The following is a 10,543-nucleotide window of genomic DNA, read 5'->3' as shown; positions in this document are numbered from 1 at the left end:
TAAAGACACTATCCTTAATGAAGCAGAGAGGCAGAAAGAGAGCACGATAGCAGAGATGAGTTTGCATCAGAGGCTCGCATAGGGAAGGAGGGATGCCCATGGATATCTTGGAGCTGTGTTCTAACAAGCCAATAAACACTCTGCAGGGTAACACATGACCAGGTTAACTGGCAGAAGTCTATTGTGTTTTTTGGCAAATTATGTCGCTTTTTTTCTGGAGCACGGCTTCATTTTGTGCTTTTGCTGATCAAGCAGGAAGATTTCCATATGTATTGGATAGCAAGGAGCCCATTACTTTAAATAAGTTTTCATTTTCATGGCTTTTCATAGATGAGAGAGTCCAGAAAGCATACAACTTCATTTGTAGGCCATGACTGAAGGTAACCGTAGCTATAGTATCTCTGTTATCTTCAATTTGTTGGCTTGACCCTGTTGTTCCAGGCAAGTGTCTCTGTATGCATTGTAGAGAAGGCAGTGTGACCATGGCTTCTCCCTCCCTGTTACTGTGGTTGCCTGACAATGGACTGAATGTACTGAACTCTCCAAACTCTGAGATCCATCCTATGTGGGTACTTACCCTCTCTTGCTATGCTCCCTCTGCCAGGTCTGCCAGAAGGAGAAAGCTCGAACTCACTGGCACAGAGGACATTGTGATGGGGTGCACTGAATTTATTGATCTACAAGCTCAGGGAGTCAGGAGTGACCTTAGATGGTCTTTATTGGGTTGCTAGCGGACTGTAAGTCTCAAGAGCTGCTATTTTTCTTTCCCGAATGGAAGGAGTCTGTGGAATTTAATATGAGCGAAATTACGGAGTTCTATAAAAATGAAATACGATCCTGTACAAATTATCCTGTGAAGGTATACATAAAAAGCTACTTGTATGCTGAAGTGTTTATAAGAAAGAAGTCTTATATGCAGCAGACTTTAATTTTTATCCTTGAAATGACAGAAGCTTGAGACTGGTGTATTAATTCTTGGTTAGAACAAAGTTATTGTGAAAATTACTGAAATGCTTTTCATTTTCATGAGTGTATTCATACTTTATTGTAAATTACCGTTAATTGTAATAGTTATTTTAGAAGAGGCCCTATAATAAAAATAATAAGAAAAAATCTGTTATCAGAGAGATTATACTTGAGATATAATAATTATTATCATCACCATAATAATCTATTTTTCTTAATATTAGCTGTTTTAATGATGTGATTTGATATCTCTGTAGTACGCTTGAGCCCCATGTTTGTGGCAGGAGTCAATGGCACGTTAGATGTTTCAAAATCAGAACTAGGCATTGTGCTAGTAAAAAAGACAATAAGTTGTTACTAAACCAGCTATGAAAAATGCTAATTTGAACTTGTTTGGATATGACTGTAGGAGTGTTTATAAACAATAAATTTTTGTATGCAATTTATTCTGTATTAATATGTCTGTGTATCAAGCTGCCAGCAAGCTTTCTGTCTTCTTAACTCAGTTGCAGTTAAAAGAAAGAGTTCAGGTGCTGCCCAGTGTGCTAAAAGCTGTTCAGTAGCTTACTGCAATGTGGAGGGCAAAATAAATAGGTTTTTTATCCATAAAAAGTGTGAGACTCACCAAGCTGATCAGCATCCATACTCCGGGGAGAAAATCATTGAGGAACAACACTTCCAAATGGCACTTTGGCCCCTGCTGCATGCTCTACCATTCACTGCTAAGGACTTCCCATCTGGCTGACATAAACTAAGGTGCTTTTCTCCTTTTCTCCCATGGGTCTGTTAACTTCTTTTCTAACTGGAGGAATAAAAGCTTGTTTCTGTGGTTTACAAAGTCCTTTTTTTTCTTAACAGAGACACTTGTCTTGCTTTCACTTGGGCATTTTCTTAAGAAGTCGATGTCAACTTTGTAGTCTCCTTGACGCATTCGTGTAGTAGACTTTTATATCTAGACTTTTTAAAGAAGATAAAAAGGTTAAATATAAGGTTCCGAGTGCTCGAGTAGGTGCATGCTTATCTGTACAAAGAGTGCTGCATTCTGCTCTATATATTAGTTCTTAATTCTTCTGATTTCATTAAGAATCAAGATGTGATGGATTTGATTATATTTGTGCTAAATAAGACTTACTATGAGGGATTTCCTTTAACAGAATTAGTCTGGATTTTCACCATATAATAGAATCAGAATTTCTATTCCCTGTTATGCTATTTCACAGATGAAAATAGTAAGAATTCAGTATGATGTTTTAAGGGAAAAACTCTTCTAGAGAAAGATATTCTTACCTGCTATTTATAGTTCTGTTTTCTTTAGACAATAAAGTATAACAGAAATAATGAAAAAGAATGAGGAATGTTTACATTTTAACTTTTGACTGAAATAATGGTTACCAGAAATCAGTACGTTTTTCAGCTTGAGCTGTCAGCCTTTGATGTATCTATGGAGCAACAAGATCAAATAGTTTCTGTAATTACACTTCATAATTCTGGTATATTGTTAGCTAAATCTTGTAACAGTTTGTAACACTATAGAAAAATAATAGCAAACCTACTTTTAAAAATCCCATTCTCGCTTAAAATGGAACAGGTTATTTAAAAACAGAGGAGTTAGTTACATAACTTAAGGTTTATTGTGATTAAGAAAAAACATTTGCCAAAGTATCACCATATGGAGACAGAAATAGAAACAGAGCTCTGTAGTACTTTTTTTTTTACCTCCTAACAAAGAGGACAAGCTGTATTGGTGCGTTGAAAGCAGAGTCCTGGCTGACAGGCTGTATCTATTCTAGCATTCAGATTTGGGGAAACCATGCACTACTGAAGTGAATCTTCCAGTTATTCTCACTTAATAAGTTTGCTTTGGTTTGCAGGAAGGTTTGGGTGAGTGTTAGCAATGTCCCTTCTGGAGAGGCTACACTGGAATTTACCACTCCGTTGTGTATCATCAAATGTACTCTGAACCCCAATGAAGACACAAATGTCTGACCTGACATCTTGTCCCATGGACAGCTTCAAGCTCTGTGTGCGCTGGGCTGTTCAGCCTGCAGAACTGGCTCATATCTGTTGTGAACTAACACTCCTGCACCATAACCCAGTGAAGATGTAAGGTCCTCAGCTCAACTTGCTTCTTGATGCTGCTTCTCCTATACTGTTCTGTATTACTTGCTAACATAGACATGGCTTTAAACTTACACTAGTTAGTTGCTGATACATTTTGAAAGCTTCTAAAGAAAATCCAAAGAGGCAACTTCAGCCTTGTTGACTTTCAGTGGGGTCCAGATGATCTTCATATATTTCTTTATCTTCCTTCCCAAACAATTAAAACAGTTACATACCTTTATTGAGCCTCCGAATAAGGATACTGTGGCAGAGGTAAGGAATGTGTAAAGGGACTTCTATTGGCATTATCATGCAGCTCCCATAACATGAATGTCAGTAGCTGCTTAGTGGTGCGAAATATGCACCATGAAGTGAAAGAAGAATTTTAAAACCCATTTCACTTCAATAAGAATTTATTCAGGACATGAGAATTAATGCTGAAGTTAACAATCCTAATCTTAGGAGGAGTGCCATAGGAATTTTAATAAGCCTCAGGAGCATTCTGGGTTTTTGTCTCACCTGGGCAAAATACGAGTGCTGCAACAATGACCTACTGATGTTGAGGGCATCCAGCTGAAGGACCTCATTGACCTAGCCTAAATCTAGCTCATTTTATTGGTAAAAGCTCAGGGAATACCAGGCCAGGTGACTTGGGGAAACAGATGGGTGTATTTACATATACATTTTAAGTGTTCTTCCAGACAAGTAGCAAAGTTACAGAATGTGTAACACATTTCAGATATATTCAGGGAAGAACAAAAACCAGATGGGTAGCAACCTGAACTTACTGGAGAATAAAGGCATAAATCCTTTTGACTTAAGTGAAACCAGGATTTAAATAAAGTTCTTAGTGATTTCCACTCTTATTTAGGAAATGTTCATTTGCCCAGACTTAAACACACCGGCTCTTTAAACAAAGCTCCTTTTGACTTCTTTGGCATCATGATTTGACCATATAGTTTTGTTAATTTGGGTAACTCCCATTTTACTAAGTTATTCCTTTGAACCTCACCTGCCTGTCTCTATTAGACATAATTGGCAAGTGTACAATAAACAGGATGCATAAAAGCTGATGCTTGAATTCAGCAGTCTGTAATTAGATTAAGCTACATCCTACTCTGAAAAAAAAAAAAAAAGGTTATGCAGCAGCCTGCAATTTTCCTGAAATTTCTGCGTTGGCTGTATTACTTGCACTCGCTACATAAGATGCAGTAACATCTGAGCACATAAAGCCATCCACTTGTACCTGACTGAGAAGTGTTTTCTTTTCCTTTTTCCTTCCCCTTCTCCCCTTCTCCTTCTTCCCTTTTCTCCTTTAGTTTGTCTTTTTTTTTTTTATTTTTTATTTCTCTTTCTCTCTTCTCTTTCACCCTAAAGCCATCTTATGGCAGATTGACAAGAAGCAAGTATAATTTTTTACTGTAGTTATCTTTGAAAGTATATAACATTGATTGTATGTTGTCATGCTATTCTAGTATGTGAAAGTATACCTCTCACATAAGGAAAATGTGAAAAAACAGGCTGTGTTCCGTTTTAGCTAATATTTATTATTTTAACTCTAAAGATTTAAACACAATTGAAGACACAGCATTAAGTAGTGGATTTTTTATATCTAGAATAAAGACTCAGTTTATTTCTGATTTTGATCTTGTTGCTTGACCACAGACTGTAGAATCTATAACCAAAGGATAAAATGTGTGGAGGGAGTTAAACAGACAGAGATAAAGGGGAGGAGAAAGAGGCTGAGCATTTAGGTTCATAATGTTGCCAGTCTGTGGATTTACAGTATTTTCAGTATTCATGCTAAATTGTTAGTAATACCTGTCAAATGCATAGGACTTAATCCCCTTTTTTGGTCCTTACATCAACATTCTCTTTAAATTTTCCTGTACCTTCCTTAATAATGTTTCTCAGCTTTGGGTTTCCTTATCCATTTTCAGAGCTAAACCACGTTACAGTGGTCTGATCACCTCCCCTCTACATTGCTGCAGTCTCACCTCCTCTTCCCTTGAGAAAAGCAGTCTTGCGCTACAACAAACATGTCTCTCCAGGTCTGTTGCATTGACCATGCAGCCCCTCTCTTTGATTCTGTTCGCATGCTTCCTCGTCTGTCTATCAGATGTAAGCTGCTTGTCTTCATGCCCAAGGATTTTTATGGCCTATTCCCACTTTCATCTCTCATTGTGACAGACTGAACTACCACATAGGAGGAAAACCCACCAAGCAGCTGGCTCCAATTAACCACCTATCTTTTTAAGAGCTGGTGGGAGCAAGGGGAGATCTAAGTGCCATATAATCAGATCCAGCTTGTTCCGAAAAGTCCTCCTATGGTGAAGAAGAGTAGATGTTGGAGGCATATCAAAGGAAAAACAGCTCAGGGGAAGGAGGAAGGATGAAAGGCAACATATCAGTGAATAAAAAAAAGAGAAGGAACTGGAACTAAAAGTAATTGGAGATCCAACAATCCTGCAGTGCAATGCAACACAGCGAAGAGACACAGATGAAAGTGCTTGACAATTGTTTGCCACAGCTCTCCTCCCACTGCATGAATAAGTCTGTGTTTGAATGGACTTGACATGTGTGACACTTTTTGGGAGAACAGTGCAAGTTCTTTGTTGGCAGTCTGTCTGAAAACATGCTGCATCTGTGCAGGTCGATTACAATTACATGCTTTATGTTATGGATGTGTACCTCTGTGGTACCTGAAGTATGAACAAATCTTTGTCCATGGACTGCAAAATCTGAACATCTGGTTTGAACACATACTGCTATCTTCCAGAGCAACTCATGCATTATAAAGTGGGCTCCTGATTGTGCTGAAGAGTACCCACCTTACAATATCTGAAAACTTCATTTTCTCTTGATTTGACGATCTCTGTAAAGAAATTGCAAGTGTTCTTACAGGCAAACCATGATCGGGCTGTTTATCCTTATGAAGGCCACAAAAAGTTAGTTTAGTTTAACTGTCTCTTTTAGAGGAATATAATAGTTATTTGGGATTTATGGCTTAACATCTTGCCCTTTAGCTCTTTGCAAGGATACTCAAGGATGCCTTAATCAAAGATCTTTCTGTAAGTCCTTGTAATAAATCTTTCATCCCATTTGGTAGATGTTTCATTCTCTTGCACCTTGTGTTCAGTATTTAATTATCTTTTGTTGTTAAAGGACATGAATAAAGACAAAAGCAGAAAGCAGGGCTCACTGCATCATTCCATGTGAAAGTCTTTTATACTAGGTTGGCTGAAGTAATTCAACCTCTTCTACAATTTCTTGTAAGATTTTAGTACAGCGTGGCTTTAACTATTTTGCTTTTGGACAAGGGGAAAGAAGAGTGTTTACATAAAGTCTCCTTTTCCACACTAAACTCAAAAATTTAGCAAATTAATCTGGTTTGCCTACCACGAGGGTGACTTTTTCCATTGAACTTGACACTTGCACATTCTTTGGCTAGCCAGTTTTGAAACCTTCAGACTCTGTCAGGCTGCTGAGTCTCTCAGTTCTTCTGCTGTACTCCCAAACCTGATATAAACTTTTATGGTGTGCTTTTAAGCAGTTGGAGGGAAATCCTTTACTATTCTTTTTCTTGTGCTGGGTGGAGTTTAGGACCACATAGGCCATTTCCTTCCTTCCTTCCTTTCTTCCTTCCTTCCTTCCTTCCTTCCTTCCTTCCTTCCTTCCTTCCTTCCTTCCTTCCTTCCTTCCTTCCTTCCTTCCTTCCTTCCTTCCTTCCTTCCCTTCCCTTCCCTTCCCTTCCCTTCCCTTCCCTTCCCTTCCCTTCCCTTCCCTTCCCTTCCCTTCCCTTCCCTTCCCTTCCCTTCCCTTCCCTTCCCTTCCCTTCCCTTCCCTTCCCTTCCCTTCCCTTCCCTTCCCTTCCCTTCCCTTCCCTTCCCTTCCCTTCCCTTCCCTTCCCTTCCCTTCCCTTCCCTTCCCTTCCCTTCCCTTCCCTTCCCTTCCCTTCCCTTCCCTTTCCTTTCCTTTCCTTTCCTTTCCTTTCCTTTCCTTTCCTTTCCTTTCCTTTCCTCCTTCCGCGAAGAAATGCCTGAAAATCCAGATAGGTGTTTTCATCCAAATCCCAGATTATGTGTTTTTAATGATACACAGATGTCTTAAGGGCTCTGTTCAGTTGAGGATAGCATCGAGCACATGGGCTTTGGTGTGAAGTCCCAGCTGTCCAGGCTCTTTCAATTACTCTTCTGAGAGACAGGTTCCGTAGCCCCTGCCCACTGTTACTCAAACAAGTGTGGCTGCATCAAACGAACTTTAATATATATGATTTTTTAGGACTGAGTTAAGTACTGAAGTTCAAACAAACAAAAGTTTTTCAAAGAAGTTTTCATTATCTAGTACTTAAAATATTCTTAGAAATATTCTTTTTTTCTCTACTGAAAGACTGCAACTTTCAGTCTCATTTTAAGAATGTCACATATATTTAACATAGAAAACTAACAATAACTGGTACTATAAAAGTCAAGTGGCTTTATTGTAAAGCATTGCTTTGACTTTGATAGCTCTCTTACTATGAAAAGAAATGCCATGTGTAAAAAATATGACTGTTCATTTATCCCTAATATGCTATCAAGGATATCTCTTTAACCGTTCTTTATGGTAACATTCAATTTTGAAATTGTCCAAAATGCTATTGTAAAACACTTGATTCTAGAGTTTTTATATGTGGATGGAAGCTCGATGTATATTCTGTATACTCTGTTTTTAGTTTTTCAAAACACTTTTTTTAGCAGCTTTATCAAACATTGACAAACTGCTATATTTATTATATAAATAACGGATTCAATGAATGAACCATAGATCACGCTAATTCATTATGTGAAAAAATGACAAGAAATGAAAAACTCATGTATGCTGAATTATTTGACCCTTTGTAATTAGAGAAGGAAGCACAACATGGGTGTCTTCCTGTAGTCAGAAATAATGCTCCTGAGAAAGTATCTGCATTGCAAATTACCATGTGTTTCTATTCAAAAACAGCTCAGGTAAAATGGAAACACAAGTTCACAGCAATAGTCCTTATTCAAAGTATAGTTTGCTGTTTACAATTACTAACACACCAAACGATGAGCCAAGTTTTGTTTGATGCTGTGATGCTGGTACAGACAATATAACTGGCCTCTGTAGGATTTAGCTAATAGAAGAGAGAAAAAACAAATGCACAGCTTAACATATTGCCTGTCAATTTAGTATACTGATGATTATGTTTGTCAGGATCAAAGTGAAAGGCATCAGCAAATGAAAGAGCAGAAATGTCACTGACCACTTGAAAAAGAGCAGCTATCATTAATTAGCAGGGCTGTTTTCCTCTTGGCCTTTCTTAGGTCAGTTTTCTTACTCTTTCCTGCGACCATCCAAAAGTCAGGAACTTACCGTTAGCCTCAAATGATCTTTCCTTAGATGAATTACTTCATTAATTCATGCATTATGTCTTAGATATCTCACTTTTAGCAAGAAAGATGCCTGTTTTTTGCATTGGATTCTGAAGCAGAAATAATGTTTTGGATATCCAACAGTATTTTGACTTACAGATTTTTCAGAGATGCTACATGCGTCTGATCCCCTCTTTTCTCTCTGAAGACAACAGATTTCAAGCTTGAGATGTTGACTTTCCTCGGAAGGAGCCCTCTATCTCAAATTGGCTATTTGAAGAAGTTCCCTATATACCAGCATTTGGGGAAAACCAGCTCTTCACTCATATTGTCTGTCGGTTTTGGGATTTAGTAAATCTTTCCCTTGTCTTCCCTCAGGCATTGGCCCTCCAGTTCTAACCTGTTTAACTTTTCCACAAAAACCAGCTTCTTCATCTCCTAAGTCACTGTAGTTGTACTTCTTCCTATGCTTTCTGACAACAGTCTGTCGCTTCGGAGATGTAGAGATCGAAACTGCCTGCAGGAAAGTTAACAACTGATTTAATCTTCCCTGTAGAAACCTGGTAGTTTAAAGTATGGATTTTCTTGAGTGTGACTGGTAAAATGTGTTATGTTAATGATGAGGTCACTTAAATCTGTGCTTTGAAAACAGTAATTTGTTAAAAGCTGCATTATTCTCTGCCCAGCAAGGTGCCCTGGAAGATAAGCACAGTGAAACCCAGCATTGCTACTCCTTGCTCCTGCCTGGGAGCCTGAATGTAGACATCCATGAACCTTTCTGTAGTACCTAGAAAGATGTGGATGTCTCAAAAAGGGATTTCTGATCCAATTGGCAGCATACTGACACTTCAGCAGCAGCAGCAGGTACAAGGGAAGAAAGACACTGTCTCATCTCTGTCTAGGCCAATATGCTAAAGTCAGGATTGGCATTTAGTCTCCATATTCCCAGATTGTCCTAGGTTCCTTCTCCCTAAAAATGCTACTGATAGATGGTATAATGATCTTGATCTTCTTTTTAGCCTATGAACCTGTAGCTCAAAGAAATTAGTGAATAGATGGGACAGAGGTAGCCCTGGTGTTTTCATCCCTGTGATCTGGTCTTGCTGGTGGAACACAGAGCAAACCAGAGGAGACTTGCAAAAACAGTGCACCAAATACTGACCCTATCCCTTCTGCCCTGCTCATGAGGCTTCCTTATGAACACTACTGGAATCAAAGTAGTGTGAAAGAAAGGAGTTTATTTCTCCTGTTTCCTTGGTAATGAAAGGCATAAGTAGCATACCAAACTTCTCCAACTTCTAGGGTTGCAGAGACTTTAATCATTCACAAACTCTCACAGAAAACAGTCTTTATCCCTCCTCTCCATGAAATGCCTTGAAAGCCTTGTCATGAGCAGTGCAGAAAATAAGGCATAGATTACATTAAATGTTTCCATCTGATGGGAACATTGCTGTAAATTAGTAGACTCAAAGAAAGTAGTTAAATGCACATAAAAATAAAGTCCTCCCAAAACAAAGTGCTGCTAATGACATGAGGTTTAGTTATGTGTTCATAGACCGACTGTAGCCAGCGTCAGTGGTGAATGCAGGCATTTGGCTTTGCTGGAAAGTGCGAAGTATCTGCTTGCAGAAGATATCAGTTACCAAAGGGAAGCAGTACTTTTCAATGTGTGTCTAATTGATGTTATTGATTTCAAAGCTTTGGGGTATTATGTAGCTGACATTTTATATTGGACTTACATGTGACATGAGTTACTGTATGTTTACATAGCTTGAATGGTTTAAAAAATGATATTCAAGCATTAGACTCACAGTGTTGCCTTAAACAAACTGGTGTGCTTTATTTTTTTTTCTAATTTACAAAGCAACACACACAAAATGACACTTGAAAGGGTTTACATAAGCAAATCTCTGAAGAATGTCTAATGGCTTAATAGTTTATGAATATAACTGGCCAGATATTGTTTGACAAAACATTTCTACTAGTAAACACTACTTCATAGAACCGAATCAGCTGCAGAGACTGATTTTCACATTTTTAAGAGTATATTCATATAAAAAATAGAAGTTATTAGTGCTGCACATCCAACATTTACAAAT

Source organism: Cuculus canorus, chromosome 1, assembly GCF_017976375.1.
Source record: "Cuculus canorus isolate bCucCan1 chromosome 1, bCucCan1.pri, whole genome shotgun sequence".
NCBI classification, from domain to species: domain Eukaryota; kingdom Metazoa; phylum Chordata; class Aves; order Cuculiformes; family Cuculidae; genus Cuculus; species Cuculus canorus.
This window is presented reverse-complemented; position numbering follows the sequence as displayed.